This window comes from Acomys russatus, chromosome 9, assembly GCF_903995435.1.
Source record: "Acomys russatus chromosome 9, mAcoRus1.1, whole genome shotgun sequence".
Lineage (NCBI taxonomy): Eukaryota > Metazoa > Chordata > Mammalia > Rodentia > Muridae > Acomys > Acomys russatus.
Window position 1 is genome coordinate 17,866,838 of NC_067145.1, and position 25,519 is coordinate 17,892,356.

At 36.1% G+C, this 25,519-nt stretch overlaps 1 protein-coding gene across 3 annotated transcripts in view; it reads left to right on the forward strand.

Moving 5' to 3' along the window:
* Cdh18 (cadherin 18) overlaps nucleotides 1–25,519 on the forward strand; it is a 406,710-nt gene that overhangs the window by 7,553 nt on the left and 373,638 nt on the right. The window lies entirely within an intron of this gene.

A 25,519-nucleotide genomic window follows, 5' to 3' on the forward strand; every position in this document is an offset into this window, starting at 1 on the left:
TATAATTACTGTATCTCATATGGAACTCAATTAGTTGAAAGTTTACTGAATACAGTTGTTTTCAATTTACCTGACATCAATATTATTTTCAATACCTATCAACGTTTAAACACAGTCATTGATTTACTATAAATATTCTCAATGTGATTTAACTATTTAACATATTATTTATGAAGACTGAAATAAATTTAGCATGGTATCACGAAATTATTATTAATAGCTTTTCTTAATAGAGGTGGAATTATTTTACTAGTTTATTACAAAAATAATGAACAATATTGTTTCCACAAAAAAAGAAAACTAATTTTCCTTATATGCAACGCAGGGACCAATCATGGTGCCTTATCCCTGTAATCACAGCTTCCTAGAGACCAACACAGTTGGATTGCTGTGAACTCCAGGTGAATCTAGACAATGGAGCGATGCCCTTTCTAAAACACAAAACAAAACCTAAAAGCCCTTACAGACAATCAAAACTTAATAAAAATAAGTAAACTAACATAAAATAAAAGCAAACACCCATTACAAAAAATTTAGATGCAAGCCAAAATATAAAAAAGAGAACACAACCTGAACAAAGCTAATTTGGTAGTTTAAATAAATATTATTAATGGTAACTATATACAAATTGAATATAGTATTTTATGCTTAATGACTATTCTTATGTACTGAGATTTAAACATAATTTCAACAAACCTACACAGGGATAATAGATAAACAGAAATAATTATGTCTTTCCATCTAACATTTGTTACTTATTAGTTTTACTTTCTAAGTATATGCAATTAACTGCATTTGCTATTACTAAATAGGACAAATTTTAATGGATAAAGACAATATACAGAATGACATTTTGGTCATCTGTATTTCTCTGTCTTTTATGGAATATCCTGTTCTTGGGTGATTAGTTCTTTTGAACTCTGGATGCTTGATAAATCCTGCGTGGTTAAGACAAGAAATTCCCAGCGCCTAATTTTTTTTTATTTTGGTGACTAATTCTTCTTTTAAAACGTCATATTATCAGAAAATATGTAAAGCCCACAAAACATTAAATTATATTTTACTTCACTACATATAAAGTTATAAACTTGATTCCTTCATTAAATGAGTTGCAGTGTGCTGAGGCTTGTTATAGGGAAGACTTACTGAGTATTTCATAGTATTTCTAGAAGAAATAGATTAAGAAGAGACTACAGTGATATGGGAACACATTTAAAAGAGGTAGGTGGTGACTTGGTATTTTATCTACTATGTCTATGAAGCTCTCACTTAGAATAATACTTTTAATAAAATCTTGGAGGAACTGTGGCTATGGATAATGGTGCTTTCCAGGGAGAGTGATAAATGCTAAGGTCCTCAGGGGAAAGATGCTTGCCTTGCTGAAAGTCCAGGCAGGACAGCAGAAGCTGAAGAAACAACCATGGAGAGAAAGTCTGAAGGCAGCTTCAAAACTCAGGCATTAAAGACCTAATTTCTAAAGAATAAAAATTGAAGTGTAGCTCTTCACAACTAATGGCTGCTGGCAGAGGCCAGAAAAGAAGTTTTCTTTAAGAGGCTGGCCACTGGGAGTTTGACCATGCTCCTGTGAGTAGATGGCAACAAAAATTGGAATATTTGTTTCTCTCTCTTCGAACCTTCCTTACTTCTTTCCTTCCTTCCTTCCTTCCTTCCTTCCTTCCTTCCTTCCTTTCTTTTCTTTTTTGACTTTACAGGTTGAAAAATTAGTTATTCACTTTACATCCTAATCATAGCCCCTTCCTCTTTCTCTGTCCCACCATTTCTCCCTGTTTTCTCCCTTCCCCTCCCCCTCCCCTACTCCACAGAGAAAGGGAGCCCCACTCACCCAGCCACCCCCACTTTTCAAGTCACAGTAGGACTGAGGGCATCCCCTTTTTCTTTCTTTCTTTCTTTTCTTTCTTTCTTTTTTCTTTTATATGGGGGTGGGAAGGCAAGTCACAAGGGTGGGGGGCAGACCTTTACATGACTGGGAAGTGAGAGTGCTCAAGGCTCATTTGTGATACTCCCCAAAATTAGTAAAAACTTAAAAAAGAAAGAAAAAAAGTCCATCATCTCCAGGATTTCAGGACTTTCTACACCCTGGAGACATATTCTCCTACTTGATTTCATTCCTGTCTTATTACACTCTGAGAGCTCTTTTCTCCAGGTTTTTCTTCTCTCCAGATTTGCCCTTGTGTTTCACATTTTTTCCTCAATATTCCCATTTTTCATTTTAATTGCATTCTACTAACCATTACATCTTATCCAATGCCTGCATACACATATTTTCTGTGTCCCCTGTGTCTTTGATCCGGGAGACACATAGGACTCCTCCATGTACAAGCCATGCTTTAATTTATAAATCACTCAGTTTTCACTTGGTCCCTTCTTACTCTTATTATTAGAAAATTGTTTATTTCCCTTGCTTTATTAATTATGATTTTCTTGTCTAGAACACAATATTTTCCCTATAGTCTCTCCTCCAACATCATTTGCATATTGCCTTTTAAACATCATACCCTGCCAACTATATTAATATAAATATAGAATCCAACCTTTCTCTGTTTCTAGTCTGTTAAAGGGCTGCTAGGTACCATCATCTCATCTCAGGAATCAAGATGAGTCTGTCACTGGATCCATGCTTTTGTCCTTGTTTCTCTACAGTCCACTCCGGCAGAGTCTGCAGAGTTTCTTGTTGAATATATGACAGATAATGTCACATTTGTGCCCATAGCCTTTCTTTTCCTGCTATCCCAGCTCCCTTAGGAGGAACCCAGAGTCCTAGCACAAATCTTCCAGACCAGCAAGTATGGTTTCTGTTATTGTTTAACTATGTCTTCTTTTATGATCTAAGGGTCTTTTTTATTCATCTGTAACCAAATGTCTCAGATGGGAAAAGAATAACACATTTCCTCTCAGTTAGGAAGTGTGAGAATCGTTCCAAGAAAGAAGAGAGAAAACCAATTTTCTGAATGTTTGGGGTTGTTATTTAGAATTTTTAAGGGATATTATTATTATTATTATTATTATTATTATTATTATTATTATTATTATTATTATTATTATTAATTTATCCTTGTTACATCTCAATGGTTATCCCAACCCTTGTATCCTCCCATTCTTCCCTCCCTCCCATTTTCCCTTTATTCCCCTCCCCTATGACTGTTCCTGAGGGGGATTTCCTCCCCCTGTCTATGCTTTTAGGGTAGCAAGTCGGTTCTTGGTAGCCTGCTATCCTTCCTCTGAGTGCCACCAGGTCTCCCCCTCCAAAGGACATGGGCAAATATGAGGCACCAGAGTTCGTGTGAAAGTCATATCCCACTCTCCACTCAACTGTGGAGAATGTTCTGTCCATTGGCTAGATCTGGGTAGGGGTTTAATGTTTACCACCTGTATTGTCCTTGGCTGGTGTGTTAGTTTTAGCGGGACCCCTGGGCCCAAATCTATCTTTCATAATGTCACTTGATTTTTGACAAAGAAGCCAAATCCATTCCGTGGAAAAAGAATAGCATCTTCAACAAATGGTGCTGGTCTAACTGGAGGTTTATGTGTAAAAGAAATGCAACTAGACCCATATTTGTCACTTTGCACAAAACTCAAATCCAAGTGGATTAAAGACCTCAACATAAAACCAGAGACACTAAGTCACTTAGAAGAAAAAGTGGGGAGGAGCCTGGAACATATTGGCACAGGAGACAACTTCCTGAACAGTACACCAACAGCCCAGGCCTTAATGTCAACAATTAATAAATGGGACCTCATGAGGCTGAGAAGCTTCTGTAAGGCAGGAGACACTGTCAAGAGAACATCAGCTGAATTTGAAACAGAATTTCCCTATATAACCCAGATTTGCCTCAAAAAGAGTCCTCCTACTTCACCCTCCCCAAAATTGAGATTACAGGCCTGTGCCACGTGATATATAAGCTTCAAATTAGGATCTTAATCCATTCATGAGTGGCACCCATATTTCATCCTGTTTCTCAATTTTTTTTCTGTTTTTTTTTTTTTTAATTTGTTCTTGTTCCATCTCAATGTTTATCCCATCCTTTGTATCCTCCCATTCCTCCCCCCCCCCATTTTCCCATTATTCCCCTCCCCTATGACTGTTCCTGAGGGGGATCACCTCCCCCTATATATTCTCATAGGGTATCAAGTCTCTTCTTGGCTACCTGCTGTCCTTCCTCTGAGTGCCACCAGGTCTCCTCCTCCAGGGGACATGGTCAAATGTGAGGCACCAGAGTATGGGAGAAAGTCATATCACACTCTCCACTCAACTGTGGAGAATATTCTGACCATTGGCTAGATCTGGGAAGGGGTTTAAAGTTTACCTCCTGTATTGTCCTTGGCTGGTGCCTTAGTTTGAGCAGGACCCCTGGGCCCAAATCTATCATATTGTTCTACTTGTAGGTTTCTAGGACCCTCTGTATCCTTTTATTTTGCTCTTCTCCCATGTGTCTCTCATTTAGAGTCCCAATAGGATGCCTTCCCCTCTGTCCCAGTTTCCTGGTAAGTGAAGGCTTTCGTGGGACATGCCCCTTGGGCTAGTATGCAGATATAAGTGAGTATATACCATTTGATTCTTTCTGCTTCTGGGTTAACTCACTCATTATGATCATTTCTAGCTCAATCCATTTATCCACAAATTTCGGGAATTCCTTGTTTTTAATAGCTGAGTAGTATTCCATAGTGTATATGTACCACAGTTTCTTTATCCACTCTTCTACTGAGGGACACTTAGGCTGTTTCCATGTTCTGGCTATTATGAATAAGGCTGCTATGAACATGGTTGAGCAAAGTTTCTTGTTGTGTGCTGGAGCATCTTCTGGGTATATTCCAAGGAGTGGAATAGCTGGGTCTTGAGGAAGCCCTATTCCCATTTTTCTGAGATAGCACCAGATAGATTTCCAAAGTGGCTGTACTAGTTTACATTCCCACTAGCAATGAAGGAGTGTTCCTCTCTCCCCACATCCTCGCCAGCATGTGGTGTCGCTTGAGTTTTTGATCTTAGCCATTCTGATGGGCCTCTGCCAGCAGCCATTAATTGTGAAGAGCTACACTTCAGCATCTTTATCACAATTTTTAAGAGTTTTTAAGAGTTCTTTTAGGCCGGACGTGGTGGCTCACACCTTTAATCCCAGCACTCGGGAGGCTGAGGCAGGCGGAATGCTGTGAGTTCGAGGCCAGCCTGGTCTACAAAGTGAGTCTAGGACAGCCAAGGCTACACAGAGAAATCCTTACTCAAAAAATACCCCAAAAAATTCTTTTCAATGCTTTTTATCTAGGCTGTTACAATTTCTTCTTGTCTTTTTTCTTTTTGTTTGGAGGAGTGGGTGTAGGGGTTGTCACAGTACCCTTCTGTGTCCCTCCTTCTCATCTGTGGGTCTGTAGTCATCAATATCATGGCAAAAGTAGCCTCTTTGACCTTAGAAGGGTAGATCATGGACTTACACATGGTTTCTAAGGACAGCACAGACCATGGACATACATACTTTCTCTAGCATCAGCACACGTCGTAGACTTCAGCATGGCAGTTCAGATGACAGACATCAACATGGCCCTCTGCTGATGCAGTGTCTATAGACAGTGTCACAGCCCTTAGTGACATCACAGACTAATGGTATCACCATGGCCTCAGATGGTAAGCCAGGCATCTCAAATCAGCGTGGTCTCCTGCAGCAGCAAAGCCCATGTCTTTCAGGTAACAACACTGCATGGACAGCCACCTGGCACTAGATGGCAACATGGGCCACAGACATGAACACAGGCACAGATGCAGTAGGACTACAGACTCAGATATTACCATGGCCTCAGGTGGCAGCACAGACCACTCATATTTTTTTAAGATTATTACTATTTTTAAATTTTTATATAGATACACACTTCATAAAAAGCAATTTTTAATATTAAATTTAGATACTATTAACTTCATGTATTAGAGACCAAATAAAAGTCTACTAGTGAGAGAAAAAAGAAAGAAAGAAAAGACAGACAGAAAGAAAGAAAGAAAGAAAGAAAGAAAGAAAGAAAAAAGAAAGAAAGACAGAAAGACAGAAAGAAAGAAAGAAAGAAAGAAAGAAAGAAAGAAAGAAAGAAAGAAGGCAACTAAGCCAAGTGGAGACAGCAGGGAGGCATTGAAATATGGTCTCTGTTATTCCTGGGTTTTGGACGGACTCCAAAGGAAACGGAACTGCATGGCCTCAAGACATTCAATATTATTCTAAGAAAGAAGATTACTTTCAGGAAAAGATTATAAAAATATCTTAAAGTTTTGAGAAGTTAATGTCAATATGAATGAGAGTTATATTAAACAACGATATTTATCAATCTGTTGTGTTTGCTTGTTTTGGGGCTTTTTTTTTTTTTTCAGGGAAACTTACATATAGAGTTTCTCTGTGTAGCATTGGCTGTCCTGGACTTGCTTTGTAAACCAGGCTGGCCTCGAACTCGCAGAGAATTGCCTGCCTCTGCCTCCCAGAGCACTGACATTACTGTCCTAAGCCACTGCACCTAGCTTGTTTTGAATGTTTCAATGTTCTATGCTAGATTGTATTCTTCAGGGGACACTGTCGGAAGGGGGAATCTACAGTGAGTAAAGTGCTTGCCTTGGAATGTTAGAACCTGAGCTTGATTTCCAGAACCACACAGGAACACACAGACACACACACACTCAAATGATTGAGTACAGATTGTTTTATTTAATTAGCTATATTGGTGATATTTAAAAAATTATAACTTTTAAATTTATTATTACACATATATGGATATCTATATCTCAGGCAAGCCTGAAACTTATAAAAATCTGACTGCCTTTTTCTAATGAGTGCTAGAATTGAAAGCATATGCCATCATCCTGAAATATAAAAACCTATTTTTGAGACACACTTTCACTATGTTGAATCAATGGGCCTGAATCAATGATTCTATTTTCTCAGCCTCTCAAATGATAAGATAATAAACATGACATCACACCCAGCTGTGGAAAGTTTCTTGATGTCAAAAAAATCACAGTCCACAAAATTCTCTAATTATCAGTGTGTTTTTATTAATAATACAGGATTTGCTTCTAATATAAATGTAGTACTGGTATTTTTTTTTCAGTTTGGATATGACTATGTTATGCCAGGAAATTAATCTCACTTAGTATTAACTCTTTGAAAATTTTAATTCAATGATATATATAGTGAAGACATTTAGATCGTTTACAAATATTTCCTCCCTTGATATTATGATTAAGAGGCTGAACACTTAACAATCCAATTTTACCTGTGATTTATGCCCAGACATTGAAATGCTAGAGAAACCATTAAGACCTGAGATGTAAACTCTGAAGTTTCAGCATTAAATGGAAAAATGACTGTAGTTGTAAAAGTGATATTTATGCAAATACACAAGGTTACCAGACTACATGAGTTTTTCTATGAGACTTAACAAATTAAAACATTATTTCATAAAGTATTACTTGCACACAAACACTAATCTCACCATCAAACATCATAGGATTTCATAATCTCACTTTTCTTTTAGTTTCCTTCATTTTTGTGTTATATGGACATGCATATTTAGGGTGTGTGTGTGTGTGTGTGTGTGTGTGTGTGTGTGCTGGCCTTATACACGTGGAATCAAATTCAACAAGTGTCTTCCTTACTTACTCTATGACTTATACTTTGAGACAGGACCTCCCAATGACCCTGCGACAAGCTGAATCAGCTTGACTTTTACTGCTTTCCTTTGTTGAGATTACAGGCAAAAAGTCACTTAAGTAATGTTTCTGAAATTGAGTCCTGTAAAATAAATGACAGCAATAATTTTAACAGTAAAAATTATGTAATGGTTGTTTGTATCTATATTGAAGTCCAATGTAGCAGGGGAGTATGGAGCACTATAATAATATTCTGTTATAAAACAGAAGGATTAAATATGGGGCACCAGAGTTCATGTGAAAGTCAGACACCACTCTCCACTCAACTGTGAAGAATGTCCTGTCCATTGGCTAGATCTGGGTAGGGGTTTGAAGTCTACAGCCTGTTTTGGCCTTGTCTGGTGCCTCATATTTGACCACGTCCCCTGGAGGGGGAGACCTGGTGGCACTCAGAGGAAGGACAGCAGGCTACCAAGAAGAGACTTGATACCCTATGAGCATATACAGGGGGAGGTAATCCCCCTCAGTCACAGTCATAGGGGAGGGGAGTAAGGGGATAATGGGAGGGAGGGAGGAAGTAATGGGAAGATACAAGGGATGGGATAACCAGCGAGATGTAATATGAATAAATTAATAAAAATATTTTTAAAAAACCAAAAAAATAAAACAGGAGGATTAAGCTTGTCTATCAGTCAAGGTAAAGCAGTGGAAGGTGCAGTGAAGTCAGTAAGTGTGGTGTAGTCACAAGTGTCTCCAAAGACAAAGTAGAAAGTCAGAGAGAAGTCACAGGATGGCCATGTAGGAAGAGCTGGGTCAGCTGTTACTAGTTCGGAGACTACAAGAAGAGGGCTGATCACCAGTCGAGGATGGGTACACCTTCTAGAATGAAAAGATAAAAGCTCGGGTTTATGCATTGACACAAATACACTGACACTGATAGGCTCTGAGTTATACCTCACATCAACAATTAGTGTTGATTCCAAATTGTAAGCTTCTTTACTGCAGCAGCAGGAAACTTACTGTGATATATGCTACATTCCAGCTATATTAAAGAAGACAACATATATAGAAAAAAATGATGAAAAGTTGCTATACCAACATGAAGAATAGTGATATCTTGAAAATTATCAGGTGTCTCAGAAAAAAATAAAATTTATATTTTCTCTATGAAAGGAAATATTTGATTATGCCTGATGGAAATTTACTTGTGTAATATTTACATTTTTAAGCAACAGTGTGAGTGACTATCCTGTGCAATAGCCAATTCCAGCAGAGATAGAACAAAACAAAACAAACTAATAAAAGGAAATATGTCAGGTTGTTCTAATCTGAGTTTAGATAATTTTGGAAGGAATGGAAATAAATATGCAACAGAGTACTTGTTGACTTATGAGAACTTTCATTCAAAAGCTAATATATAAACCACAGAAGATGTTCAAATGATCCAAGACTTTGGGTAGTAACTTCTGCCACAGGCAGAACCTGTCGAAGCAACAGGCAGTAATGATTTTACTAGCATCTGTCTTCAAAAGCCCTTGCTGTATTGCATTGACTTCTAACATCCCAGAAATAGCTTTAAAATTTTTCCATTACTTACTTTTCTGATTTAGTGTTTGGTTCTATTAGCTCTTTGTGTGACAAGTGTTCATTGTAACAACTAAATAATAATGTGGTTGTGTGACTTTTCTGTGGCGATGTAAAGAAATATTCACCCAGACATCAACTACACAAAGTCTTTTTTCCAAGTAGAAGAGTTTATTTTGGATTATGTGCAGCAAGAGAGCTAACATATAGCTTGATTACTGAGTTATTATGTAAAAAACCCAAACACAATATTTTAACATGTCCATGTGTTCAGGGACAGAGGCAAAAGCCAATAGTCAGAGAACATAAGAATAGGGCTGGAGAGATGGCTCAGCGATTAAGAGCACTGTCTGCTCTTCCAAAGGACCAGGGTTCAATTCCCAGCACCCACATGGCAGCTCACCACTGTCCGTAACTCCAAGATCTGACACGCTCACACCAACACACATAATTTAAAATTAAATAAAAAATATTTTTAAAAAAGAATATCATACTATAAATTTTCCTTTTTAAGATATGTTTTCTATGGTTACATATGTGTTCAAAATATGGTAAAATTCTAAGTTCTACATGATATATAAAAATTTTTCTTAAGAGGTGGTCATTTGAGTTTATAATATAAATTAGAATACTAAACCATTTGCTTCAATATTTTTAGCAGAAATTACGAAAGTTCCATCATGACAAATTAACTTTGAACCTGTTAGTGCTCACATGGGAAACGGAAAGGATGCAGTTTTGAAACTGGAAGCCTCAGTGTGTATGGATATTCGTGGTTCATCAAGGCAGAGACAACAACTAGCTTTTCCATGATATGAACTCACTGGCTTCAAAGGCAGTCCTTGAGTGACTGTGACTAGAAATGTGCATCAGGAATGGCTTGTTTCTCTGAGGAAGAATTGCAGGCAGATTTCATGTGCATGCAGAAAGGTATTTTTAACACTTAAATTTGGTATTAGCATCCTGGAAGTGCTGACTCTTACGAGTGTAAAATTGTGGCTTTCAGACAGAAGTAAACTAGGACACCCTGTCAGCATGTTGGAAATGATGCCCATTCTTTCACTACAGGAAATGCCAAAGATTCATCATAACAAGAGGACCCTAGAGAGGTTGCTTAATTCTCACTCAGAAGGTCAGATAGAATAGACATGAGAAACAGCTGACGAGGGGGACCAAGACTGGAGCCTAGCATAGATGTCCTCTTAAAGACTCTACCCGAGGGGCGGGAGGGGGGAATCAAAGCACATACTGAAACTCAAAGCCAATCTTTGGGGCAGACACAGGATGTCTTACAGAAGATTTGGGGAGATAAATGAACCCAGAAGGGACAGGATCTCCAAAAGGAGACCAACAGAACCAACAAATCCTGACCCAGGAGGGCCGGCAGAGATGATATACCAACAAAGGACCATGAATGAAGAGGACCTAGATCCCCCCTCCCCGCTCAGATGTATTCCATAAGCAGCACAATCCACATGAGAGTTCCATAATATGGGATGGAGGGGTTACCTCTGACATGAACTTTCTTGCCCACTCATTGCTCACTCCCCCCCCCCCCCCGAAAAGGCAGCTTTGCCAGGTAACAGAGGAAGCAGATTCAGGCAGTCCAGACAAGACTTGATAGGCTGGGGTCAGAGGGTAGGGGAAGAAGGCTTCCTATTTTTAGGATTAGGGGAGGGGGAAAGGGGAAAGAGGAGGGAGCACGGGCTACAATGGGGGATGTAAATTGAATAGATTAAAAATAAACACATTAAAAAATAAAAAAGAAATTTAAAAAATGAAATTACCAAACGCTTGATATTACTAGTGAAGACTGAGGAGCCAGATGCTGGAGTGAAAATCTGCTAACTCAAAAAGCAGAGAAAGCACCCAGTTGACCTTCCAACTCAGCTCATGTCTCAGAGGAAATAGCCCCAAAAGCTCACTAGCTCAGCTGACAGCCCAGGAGGAAAAGGCCAAAAAACCCAAGGCCAAAGGCTTGTTAGCCCAAAGTTCAAAAGCCTCTTCTTTTCCATCCTGACTTATATACCCTTCAACTCAAAGTCCCTCCTACTCTTTAATCCCTGTCAGCTGGTTTCTTGTTAGCCTCTTGACCTAGGGTTGACTTTATTTAACCCTGTAAACAGAAAGCTCTTGGATTAAAGGTGTGTACTGGGGTTGGCTGAACTACACCATAATCACCTTATAGATAGGAATCATGTGTGTTCTATTAACTCATTATGTAATAAATGCAACCTCTCCTAGTTGTTCACCAACACCTTCTGTAACTTTTGTTCTCTCGTATTTGTTATTGTTATTTCTTGCACACAATTGTAATAATATTTACTATATTATGTTTTAAAAGATTATAAATTCTTAACTTTTAGTGACAAATAGATGTTGTTCTTGTAGTGAGCATATTATAAATACAGTATGCATTTTAAGTAGTTAGTTTTCTATTGAACACATTTTTACTAATATTTGAATTTCAGTGTGATACATAATTAGTGAAGTTTTGATTTTGGGCAATGTATGGTTCTTTTACTGTGTATCATTTTAAAATAATATCCTTCAAAATGTTAAAATCCACTCTCAAGCAACTTTAAAATGGCACTAGAACTAAATTAAATTCTGTTAAATAAACTGAATTTATTTAGTTAATTAATTTAGTTAATTAAATTAATTAAGTTCTTAAACAATTATGTATTATATGTAAGTTTGTAAGTAATTCTAGGATTTAATAACTTTGAGTTTACTAATGGAAGTTATCTGAGATAACTAGACTTTTAACTCATTTCTAATAGTCAATTTTTCCATTAGAATTCTTTTGCTAAAAGCGCTACATTTTATTATTCAGTAACAGATATTTTATTACTTCTGATTGACATGAAAAATTTTCCAATGCACCATTACTCATGCCTTAGGTATAATACTAAGGGATTTCTACACTATAAAATTATATAGATAATAACATTAAAATATGATTATCATTTTATATTTCTTATCTATATTCATATTCCCTTAATCTCCTGTCAGATTTCCATAATTTTAGCTATTAAAAATAAGAAGCTATCTTATTTTGTATCTGAAATTATGTTCATTTTATAGAGAAGTCATTATTGGATATATTATTAACAGAATTGAATAAATAACCTTCACTGAAACACTGTAGTGAAATACCCGCACACTGTGTTTAAGAATTAGTAAACTCCACTAACGTGCCAAATTTTTAAAAGTGATCTTTCGACTGTCTTTTTATATTATCTAAAAAAAAATTCTCTCTTCATATATAAATGAATTTAGAATCTGGAGTAGAAAGCGGAAAGTCACACAACACAAGCTCCATGCTCTAAGCCCTTGTTGCTCTTAAGAGATGAGTTTGATGCCCAACATTCATGTCAGTCAGCTTGGAACCTTCTATAGCCACAGCTTAGAAGGAATCCAATACCTCTGGCCTGTTCAGGCACTGACACATGTGCAAAACTGCACTCAGACAATACTACCCATGGATTTTATCAAAAGCAAAGTAAATATTTAAAATCACAAAATACAGTTAATTCAGATATAAGTGAGTATATACCATTTGATTCTTTCTGCTTCTGGGTTAACTCACTCATTATGATCATTTCTAGTTCAATCCATTTATCCACAAATTTTGGGAATTCCTTGTTTTTAATACCTGAGTAGTATTCCATAGTGTATATGTACCACAGTTTCTTTATCCACTCTTCTACTGAGGGACACTTAGGCTGTTTCCATGTTCTGACTATTATGAATAAGGCTGATATGAACATGGTTGAGCAAATTTTCTTGTTGTGTGCTGGAGCATCTTCTGGGTATATTCCAAGGGGCATGTCCCACGAAAGCCTTCACTTACCAGGAAACTGGGACAGAGGGGAGGGCATCCTATTGGGACTCTAAATGAGAGACGCATGGGAGAATAGCAAAAGGATACAGAGGGTCCTAGAAACCTACAAGTAGAACAATATGATAGGCAGATTTGGGCCCAGGGGTCCTGCTCAAACTAAGGCACCAGCCAAGGACAATACAGGAGGTAAACTTTAAACCCCTTCCCAGATCTAGCCAATGGTCAGAATATTCTCCACAGTTGAGTGGAGAGTGTGATATGACTTTCTCACATACTCTGGTGCCTCACATTTGACCATGTCCCCTGGAGGGGGAGACCTGGTGGCACTCAGAGGAAGAACAGCAGGTAGCCAAGAAGAGACTTGATACCCTATGAGAATATACAGGGGGAGGTAATCCCCCTCAGGAACAGTCATAGGGGAGGGGAATAAGGGGAAAATGGTGGGGGGGGGAGGGAGGAATGGGAGGATACAAGGGATGGGATAAACATTGAGATGTAACAAGAATAAATTAATAAATAAAAAAAATACAGTTAATTCATTTTCTTTCCTGAAAGCAATGATTTGTTATTTTTATGAGTCAGGCATATCCATAGCACGAGCTGAGATTTTACTTCTTGTTTTCATGGTGGATCTAAAACACAAAATTGTTCCTTTGGTGTACATGTACATCTTCACCATCATGGCAGCATCTGTTGAACATAGGCAGTTGTTTACTGACAAAAAGAGACAGTGCCTTAGGGAATGTTTCTCCTACTCACAATTATAATCTAGCAATCTTCTCTATCTGCCTTTTACACATGCATCCTTAAATTTAACATCAGTGAAAAAACTGTGCTGACAGCACAACGTAATTTGTGACTGCCTGTTTAGCTTTCTGTTCGCCAATTAGCAGAGTCAAAAATATCAAAGAAGCCACTCCATAATTCTACATGGCTTGTTCATCCACCTAGCTGTTTTCTAATACTTAATAGGATTACTAAATCTACTCAAGATAATTATTTCATTTGGTCTTGACCACCAGAGAAGTGAAACTGACTTTTGACGTAATGTCCAGTGTTATGTTCAGCAGATTTTTGCTGCTATAATAAGCTATCTCAGAAAATGCACTCAGTTATTTTCCCCACACTGTCTCTGACCCACCACAACTTATCCCTGGACTGTGGCTTTAAATATGTGTAAGATACCAGCTTATGAAAGGGTGAGTGAGAAAACTACATTTAAATTTGGAGAAATGAGACCAGGTGCCCAGTTTCCTTCAGATTCACAGCCCAGGTATTCTAATGACATCGTGAAGAAGCAGCTCACCCAGACATGATTGAACTTTTAACACAGTTAACTTCTAAATTATCTCAGATAAAATCTACAAAACAGTTTTCAAAGCAGGGTTCAGACCAGCATTTTCCTTGTTAGTCAGAATTCTGTCAAAATCCATTATCACAGTCCTTTTATAAACCAACAAGCATTATACTCAATTCACATACTTTTAATCATATATTTGGATGTCCGAAAGCGTTAGTAAAGCTTGCATTTTCATAAAATAGTAGGAACTGGTACACAGCATCATCAGGTATGTTTTCATTTTCTTTGTGTATAGTAATATAGAGCTATTATGTTTATAATGGTTTTAGAAAGCACATAGAGCACCAAATGAAGCTATAAAAACCTCCCAATTCCAAAACAATCTCAATAAACACTTGAGAATAATATTATAAATACATATAGTAAATTTATTGACATCATATTACACTTTAGGTAAATTCTTGTTTTAATCTCATTTGTGCTATCTAAAAATATATATGGTCTAATCATCTAAGATACATTAAACACAACACAATTTTATTCCTTTGTTTCTATAATCTTATTTGTTCATATAGTATATGCTTGTGTGGGGTATGTATTGGGTGTGTGGGTCTCTCTCTCTCTCTCTCTCTCTCTCTCTCTCTCTCTCTCTCTCTCTCTCTCTCTCTGTCCCTCTCTCTCTCTCCTCCCTCTCCCCCTGTCCCCCCTCCCGTGCATGCGTGACTGTGTGTGTAAGCTGAACATTGATGTCAGTGCATTCTTTAGTTATTCATCTAACTTATTTTATGAAACTGGGTATCTTGTTAATCCTAACTCTCACTGAAGCAACTTAACTGGCTGGCAAGCTCAGAGATCCTACCAGCTCCACCTCCCAGTGTTGGCAGTAGAGACAGAGGCTACTACATCTTTCCTCTTGTGTAGATTTTGGGAATCCAAAACCATTTTCTCACGCTTTCAGAGAAAGCATCTTACTGAATGAATCATGTCCCAGTACCATCCTTCTTCACGTCTCTAAATGCTTTTATCTATACCATTGTATGTAGCTTTATAATGCTATTGCCAATGTCAATTTTGCTCTACTCATTTGTGTTGATAGCTCATTTTATTATCTTATTAGTTTACGGCATTATGCAGAATTACCCAGAGCACTTGCAAATTGTTCTAATGTTTTATATAAATATTTTTATAATACTCTTTACATTACTTTTCATATATATGCCATGGACAGCTATCTTAAGATGCCATGGGCAACCCTTCAGCTGAGATAATGACATAGAGAGATATTTTCCTGTTTTCTTGATATTAGTTCCTGTTCTAGTTTCCACGTTTTCACACGAATGATAGACTTCATAGCCTTTGGAAGCATGTTGTTTCCGGTATTGCCTTTGTCTCTCATCCCACTGTTATCACTTTCCTGCAGCATCACGGTATTGTACTTTAAAGTGAAAAGTTGACTGAGAATAAGTAATTGAAAAATTTAAAAATGCATACAATAGTATATTAAAATTATATATATATATATATATATATATGCCAAAGAAATAAATTAATTTTAAAAGTGTCTCTGAGTGACAGTGTCTAAGATTCAGGCTATCAGGATGTTGAGCTTGGTGATCTCAGTGATTGGGTTTGTAACTCAGAGTTCTCTTTATTAGTGTCTATGTGTTGTCTAGTTTTCTTTTCTTTTCTGATCACTTGATGAACATAAGTATAAGTCAATTTCATATTCTGAGGTAACTCAGAATTCGGTAACTAAAAAATACAGGGTCTTTTCAAATTCCAGTTTCAAATATGAATTTATCTCTTCCCTATATTGATGCTTTCTTTTTACCTTAATTCATTACACATGTAAATAGTGATTGGCTTAGAATATGTTTTCATATTTAAAAAGTAAAATTAAGAACACATTGAAGATGATTCAGAATGTTCCATAATGCTTTCTCACATCAGCAGTCTATGTATAATCAATAAATACTCCCACTCAATGTACAAAAAAGAAAGAGAACCTACGTGAACTCTGGCAAAACTGGGACAGTCTTTTAAAATCTTACTCGTTCAAACAAAATGCAAATGTACTAGGAATCAATTATAAAAGTAAGAACAAAGAAAATAAGCCCAATTACAGTAAAATACTTATAGTATCTGGAATGAGAGGTTAGTGTGCTTAATATGTTTATGTCTTTTTAATAATCCAGGAGAAAATATTTTGGAATGGAGAATTTCAAACAAGAAAAATGATTAAGAAAGTGGATAAAATATTTGCTATAATATATTTCACAGGTCAATTATTTAACATCAGTGTGATAACAGAATTTGGAAAGCCTTGTAAGTGGAGGAGAAACTAACATATATTACAATTAAGTAGACTATTCAAAAGTGAAGTAGTTGTGACATGGATAACAGTAAAATAATGTAATTACTATTATGGTGTACATATATTTACATTTTACTTTATCTTGTTTTTATCATTTGAAAAATCCATATGTGCATATAATGTTTTGATTCATTCCAACCTCTAGTCCATACCCTACCGTTTATTCCTTATCTTCCCCCCACTACTCTTTGCTCCCCACCTTAAGTGATCTGGTTTTAAACTCAGTCTGCTTAATGCCACCTGCTATGTATGGGTGTAAGACCATCTACTGAGGCATGAGCAGCCCCTCATGGTGAGACTTCATGAACCCTTCTATACGCATGCTGGGATTTTGCCTGACTTGAACTTATAGAGGTCTTGTGCAAGCAGTCACAAACTTGCGATTTTTACATGTACACATAATGTTAAGTTACAGACACCCACTATTACTGACTCTTACGCCCTTTTTGCCTTCATGTTTATAGTGACCCCTGTAGCTGTCCTGCTTATAGATGCGAACACTCCACATTCTCAGAGCACTCTCTGTATGTCAGCCTCCCCTGAATCACAATCCATGGCATAAAGATAGTTTTCTATTTTTATAAGTAAGTAAAAACCTAATAACAAATCTTATTCTTTTTTATGTTAACATACAACAAGCTTTTACATAGAACATTTTTTATTAATTTATTCAGATTACATCCAATTGTTATCTCATGACTTGTATCCTGACATTCCTCCCTCCCTCCCACTTTCACCCTATTCCTCTCCCCTAGGTCTATGTCTGAGGGGGACCTCATTCCCACCAAGGGGAAGTGGTCAAATATGGGGCACCAGAGTTCATATAAAGATGGTTTTCTAATGAATGTTGAGAGCTGCATTATCTCTGGATAAGGATATTAGAACTCCATTTACCAACATAATAGTATTGGATTTTCTTTATGACCTATGACCTAGCTAACCATGTGACTTGGCACCCTGTTAACTACGTAGAACACAAATTCTGCCTTGTGATTCAAGCAATAACCCAATTAGGAGGTGGTTGTTAACTTCATAATATTTGTGCCACAAGTATACCATTGGGTATAGCAGGCCATATCAATTGTTATCTTAGCTGAAATACTCCATAGCTGGGTACGACCACTGACAATTTTTTTTCCTGTGGCCACCTGCCATAAGACCTTCTGGCACTATGAACACTTCTCAGCAGGGTAGGAACGACTCCTTGATTTCTCCATTTTACCATGTTGCAGGTATGTGATTTCTTCAAAAATAGAGACATTCTGTAACAATCTAATGGGTAATCAAGAGCAGTGCCAACACCTTGTAGTGCTTGAGTGAAGGGCTTATGAGAACCAACTGACCCAGTTCTAAAAGGAGTAACTCATCCCTGGCCACAGATTCTCTTTATTTGATAACCCATGGTACCTGGGAGAGGCCGTTTCCTTTGGTTATAGGCTAAGTGCATTGAACTCTTTTTGTAAATGCCTGTGTATGTGTATATATTTTGTGAACCATCTAGAGTAGTGGCCTTCCATATGCTTTTTTTCAAATGTATTTAAGTTTAGCTATACATTCCAACACATAGCCTACAAGCTGCCCTCTGATCTCTCACCTCAATTTGCCCTTTCTGTTTCACTTTTTTAAATTTTCACAATATTTGTGATCTAGTCCCCTTCTCTTGAAGTGAAATTCAAGGGCCCTTATAGTTTCCTGACTTCTGTAAGTACTCCAATTTAAAGGCATATATGTAAACCTTCAAAGAGAGCATCAACACGTGGGAGAGAACATGAAACACTTGTCTTTACAAGTCTGGGTATTATGGTTAAAATGATTATACCCATCTCCAGCAATGTACTAAAACTTTTCATAGTTTTGATTTTCATAATTTTTTTAAAGCTCAATAATTTTCCATCTCTGTATGTACTAAATTTTCATTATAAGTCCATCTTTGATGGACAACTGGGCTGTTTTTATTTCCGTGCTATTGTGGATAGAAAAATAATGAGCATAGATGAGTGAGTGTCTCTGTAATAGCAAATAAAGTCATTTGGGAATGTGACTTTTATAATTCTATTTGGTGTTTTTTAGGCTTCTCCTACCGGGAAATATTCTTCTTCTATTTTATTGAAAATCTCCTTTATGCCTTGGTTATGGTATTTTTCTTTGTGAGTAATTCAAATGTTATATATTTTCTTGGTGTTCCAAGAACTTCACGTTTCATTCATACTGATTCTTGTGCTTGCATATATTAGTTTACTGTTGACATATACTGAATGATCCAAATCCTTTATTTTTTCTTCTTGCTTTGAATGTTCTCTACACAATGAAATCCTTTTAAATTCATGTATTTATTTTCTCATCACTCATAGAATAAATTCCAGCTGTGGGCCCTTCCCTCTCCTCCTCCTACCTCTCCCTGCCTTCCTTCATAACCAGATCTCCATGATGAATTATAGTGAAGTTTTCCACTGAAATTTCTATCCTATGTAATGTGTCCATCACTTCCAGCATAATTTTAGGTTAGGTTATCTTCAGCAATTCAAACTCTTTGTTTCTTTCTTAATTTTATATTTGAGACAATTAGAAATTCTATTGTTGATTACATCATGAAGTAGTCTTCTCCCTTTAGAATTAGCAAATTCAGTTTATTGGATTAATAAAATTGGCAAGAAGATTTCCTAACACACACACACACACACACACATATGCTTCTACTGTGGTATCAGCTGAAAATTTACTTAGACATGAAAAGTTAAGGCTTAAATTGACTACAATTACAAGTCCTGGACACTTAATATTGTAACAGTGATTAACAAGATTCCACACTGTTAAATTAGTTGTTATATAAAATGTCAGCATTACAAATCAAATAATACACTCTAAGATAACATTAAAAATAGGGTCATGAAATAGTACTATTTTAAAACTCAGTTTAAACAAATTTATATATACAGCTGCATATAAAAACAATTTTACAATACCAGCCATTTACTTATGTCTTTCATATTTTCATTATTAAAAATTAACATTAAGATTTATGTTAAAATTTCTTAAATAACTATAAATGTTAAATAATTAAAATATTCATATAGCTACTCATTACATGCAAATATTTATTTGCATAGAAGCTGTATCTAATACATCTCATATAAGAGCAGCTGAAACTTAAAATTTTATTACAGGAAAGCAATATTTGTTTTCATATTGTTTCTCTTTCCTATTTTTTGTTTATTTTAATGTTTTCCATACTTTAGGTACTTCGAGTTATTTCAGTGTTTTTCTCTTTTCCTTTATATTTTATTCATACCTAAGCTTGCTTCCTCCATACCACAATGTTTTTAAAAAGTCCTGTTTCGTTTTAAATAAAACAAAACCAAAGACAGGAGAATAAAAGAATAATAAAAATTTTGGTAGTTTAGAAGAAAGAATGATGCTAATGGCACACTGCAGAATTTTCACTACATTCTTTAAAGGGCACCATTGCCCGCCGCCCCCAGGGTATGTGACTGAATCCTGCTATTTTGGATGTGTAAGTGTTCATCCAAAAACTTTTTTTTTTTTTTATTATTTTTAAATTTTATTTACCTTTATTTTATGTGCATTGGTGTTTTGCTTACATGTATATTTATATGAGAATGTCAGATCTTGGAGTTATAGACAGTTGTGAGCTGCCATGTGGGTGCTGGATTTGAACCTGGGTCCTTTGGAAGAGTGGTTAAGAGTGCCCTTAACCACTGAGCCATCTCTCTAGCCCCCTCATCCAAAAACTTAAGCAAGTCCTACATACAACACCATGTACAATATCATGCATAGCTAAATGTCATTTTTTTTTTTTTTTTTTTTTTTTTTTTTTTTTTTTTTTTTTTGCTTCTAACCATCCAAAATTACAGATACCCATTTAGCATATTGCAGACTTTGGTGTTGGAGTACAACATTCAAGTACATAGTGTCTACAGTTTCTCTTGGTAGGCTCCTCATTGGAATGCTATGTGAACTGCTTTGCAAGATTGGGTCTACTCTTACATTTGTATTTTACATTTATTAACTCAGGTATTATCACTTTGTGCAACCAATTCCTGGTGTATACTTGGCACTAAGGTCTGGAAGCCTGACCACTGCACTAGGACATTTGTGAGACAAATATAAAACTTGCCAAGGGTGTGTTAGAGTTCCCTTTTCTTTCATTTTTTACTGATATACTATCAGGGCATTTCTCTATATACCTGGTACAGTTTTCAATGAAGTGCGTTCGTCATCAAATATCACAGTGTTTTATAAGCTCAACAGAGTGGATAAATATTGATGTGGAGCTGAGAATCTGATGCAACTTCATCCCTTGACTATTTGTGGGTGTTAATCCTTCTCAGAGATTTTCACACTTCAATTCTTCTTGTTTTCAGTTGTCATACATAATTCATATAAGAATTGCAAGAGCAGCAATCTGTGAACTAAGTACCTCAGTAAAATCTCAAACAAGAAATAAATAAATAAAACTATCTGATTTATTTATGAATTTATATTTTCATACAGTTCTCTATTTTTAGATAGATCATCTTTTTTAGTTAGCATATTTTTACTCACAATAGGTAGCTGGAGATATTTTGGGAGAAAAATAAAATCTGTTCCACAATTTTGTAATAATGTGAAATTTCTATTTAAGTTTTTCCTATAATGCAACTGAGAATCTTTGAGTCTTTTTAAATGGCAATTTGAAAATGATATAAGCATGGAGGATAGAAAAATATACATTTAATTTGAGAACCATGAACAAAAAGATACAAAGAATTATTTCATATTAATGTGGTGGATTCAAAGTCCTTAGATTTACTATATCGTTTTCATCTTATATACAAGTAAATATAACTATTTATATAGGGGATAATTGCATACTGGTTATCTATATACAGGACTAAAGTTTTTTTTATACTTTTATGTGTTCTGCATGTATTTATGTGAGTGTTGCATAGTACATTTACATGATAAAAAGAGAATAAAAACAAAACAGTCAATAAGTTTGTTTTATATTGGTAAATTTGGACGGTGATCTGGGAGGGGTTGAGGGACAAGGAACAGATTATCAAAGTACATTGCATGAAAAATTTAAAAATTAAAAATATAAATATATCACCATAATATTTTTTCATCTTATTATAAGTCTTAAGTAGCTATGTACACTGAAGCAAGACATGGCCAAAATATTTATTTTAAATGATATTATTTTAAATATTGCTTTTCAAAATATATAGATTTCTGTCTTAGATATCAAGGGCTGTGATGAAACATAATATTCAAAGGCAATTTGGGCAGTAAAGTGTTTATTTCACTTACAGCCCCTCATCACAGACCATCACTGAGGGAATTCCGGGGAGTGGCAGCACTCATAGAGACCTGGCCTTCCCAACACCAGTTACTAATCATAAAAAAGGGATTGGTGATAGGCAAATATGGTGGTAAGTTTTCTCAATTGAGGTTGTTTCATCCTAAACATGTCTGGCTCGTGTCTACTTGACACATAAAACCAGAACAGCTACTAATGAACAGATTTGCCATGGGCTGCTGATGCTTAAGACACATCATGATGTGTTCAGGAACTACAGCACCTACTTTCTCTCACTTTCTTATGTTTTGTTTTTAGATAGAGTCTTATTCTACAAGTCCTGGTTTTCTTTTATGGCCAGCAGGTCTCTTTCCTTAGACTTCTAAGTAATATTGGTAAATGACGCTTGTATACCACTGCCATTTCCACATTTTATCTTATTATTTCCCTAATTAAATAATTGATATTCATAGAAGAAATTGATTAAAATGAGCATGTAATGGTTATAACATATAAATATATTTGTTATATATATATATATTTAACCTAAATTTGATTTCTATAATGTACAGATTTGGTTGTTCAGTAGAGTAAACACACTAAATTCTATTTATTTTTAAAAATTATCCTTCAAATTAAAACATTCTTAATGCTAGTCTAATAGTGGCATGACAGTTTTGAAGTCTCTATCATAGCATGCAAACTCCAATTAGATGAGACCCTAAATATATTTCCTCTGCCAGTAGCCTATGCAACATCTCCAGGAACAGCTCATAGACAGGAAGGAAGTCTCCAACACAACTTCAGGATAATATCTACATTCTTAACCAAAGTGTGTGGTATCTTTCACAATACAGTCTCTCACCCTGTGGTTCTGATGTGCAAGCAAGAGCAATGGCAGTAGCATATCTTGTTCGTGAAGCCTCTGGGATTTTTTTGGGATACAATTTGTGCAGAAGTATTCTTTATTAGCACTGGGATTCTTATCTCAAGTGCTATAATTTCTGAGAACAGTACTATCCATGCAGGCATAGTTCCATTTCCCAAACTATTTTTTGGTATATGTATTTTAGTAAGTTTATAAAATACTAAGTTTTTACATGGCCTTTTCATACATTTTAACGTTTGAGTAACTCTCCGCACACCATATCTATGCAAATGTTTTCATACCTAGTACTGTGGTCACTTGTGCTTCCAAGTCCATTATTTTGCTGGAGAAAAGGTTGAACATGTGAGGCTTTTTGCCGTTTGTAGGAGACTGAATTGGTACAGGCACTCTGGTAATTAGCACAGAGTTCTCTGAGGAAACAGAATTTTTCATGTGTCCTACTGTATCGCTGATTGGCATATATTCAGATGCTTATTGCTGTTTGATTTATCGGAGAAAGGCAATGAGATCAGCCTTGTTGTCATTCAGGTAATGAAGGGATACAGAGAATGAGGTATGCATTCATGGAGGAACTTTATTCTGCCTTAAAAATTAAATTTGAAAAAATATGCTTGGAACTGAGAAATACTAAGTTGAATACAGAAACAATACCCAACAAGAAAGAGACTATATTTTCTTCCGTAGGTCCATCCATATTAAAATTTTTATTTTTTGTTTGCTTTTTTTATTAATTTATTTTTGCTACATCTCAATGGTTATCCCGACCCTTGTATCCTCCCATTCTTCCCTCCCTCCCATTTTTCCTCCTACTCCCCTTCCCTATGACTGTGACTGAGGGGGACTTCCTCCTCCTTTATATGCTCATAGGGTATCAAGTCTCTTCTTGGTAGCCTGCTATCCTTCCTCTGAGTGCCACCAGGTCTCTCCCTCCAGGGGACATGGTCAAATATGAGACACCAGATTATGTGTGAAAGTCATACTGCCCTCTCCACTCAACTGTGGAGAATGTCCTGATCCTAGTATGGTTTGATGTTCCTGATATGGTTCTCAATTCATCTGCATAATTGGGAATTTGATAACATTGTGCTCAGAAGGGATTTGTCAAACATTGAGTATGAATCTATATACTTAAATTTTATTCAATTTCATATTTTAGTGCTATGTTTTAACTATTTAATTTCAGTTAAATTGCTTACTTCTTAGTTTTTTACACTTGATTAAAATGTATTATATCAAGAAAATTCTAAGTGCTTCATAATATCATTTTTAAAGACAATTATTATTTTAATATTATATTATTTCTAATGTATATTTAAAATATGCATATTATAATAGTTATATTAATATATATTATATACTACACACACACATATATACATATACATACACACACCATGCACACACACACACATATATACATATATATATACATACATATATATATAATATTTTTACCCTAAAGATCCTTTAAGTATATATTATTGTTTTCACTTTAGTGTTTTGAAGGATTCCTGAGATTGCAAATGAGTAGGTCTTTGTTTTTTTATGTCTTCTCTTAGACTGTTTTTCTTCCATTTATTTGATTTGTCTAATTCCAATTTATTACTTTTTATCATGTTATAGTACATCATATTATATTAAAATTCCTTATATAGCTAGGTCTTAGAAGCCTATTTGTTTTCCTTTTGTGTTTGTTTGGTTTTTTGTTTCTTTGTTTATTTTGTTAAACGGAGTTTATTAAATGAGCATAGGGAGAGAAAGAAAAGGGGGAGGGGTACCCCAAAGAGGGAGAAGGAAGAGAATGGTGGGTGGGGGTAGAAGAGATATAGAGAGGAGAGGAAGTAGAGAGGTAGAGAGAGTAGGGAGAGAGAGAGCTATGTGGAGGTTTGTCCTTTTATATGGCCCTGGGCAGGACCACACCCCTGTGGCAGGTAGGCAATGACATCACAGATATGCAGACTGAAGCAGAATACTAACATTCCTACCTTTTCCCATACTTAAAAAATGAGGTGGACCTGCATTGTTCCCTCTAGCTGGACCAGCATTGCCCTTCCTAGCTTCAGATGTTCTCAGACCCTGAAAAACAAACCTAACAGCCTGTTCTTCCAGAACCTGGCCAACATTTCAGCCTTTTAAATCCTCTATATTGCTGCCCTACTGTCGGCAGGAAGTAGGTAAGCTTAAGTCACCCCTTATCCATTTGCAAAAGGCTGAAATGATGTGCTACATCCCCCGCTTGCCCCCTCCAGCGCCAGGATAAATAGTTCCAGGTTCTCCCAGCATGCCTACTTGTTTTCTAATGAGGTAGAATGCAGTTAGGTATGGATAGGAGGGGAGATGCAAAGGAATAAGGAAGAGTAGAGGAGAGGAAACTATAAAGGATATATATTATGTGTGCAAAAGGTTTTTCCCCTTTGTTGTGTGTGATGATTCTTGAGCGTTGAAAGTATAGGGTATACTATGCATGTTGTATGTACCATCTTATCCTATGGTTGTTGATTATTTGTGGTGTCATCTATTGTATTGTTTGTTATCTATTGTAAACAGAATTACTCTCATGAAGGCTGATGGATACCCTAATCCATGGATA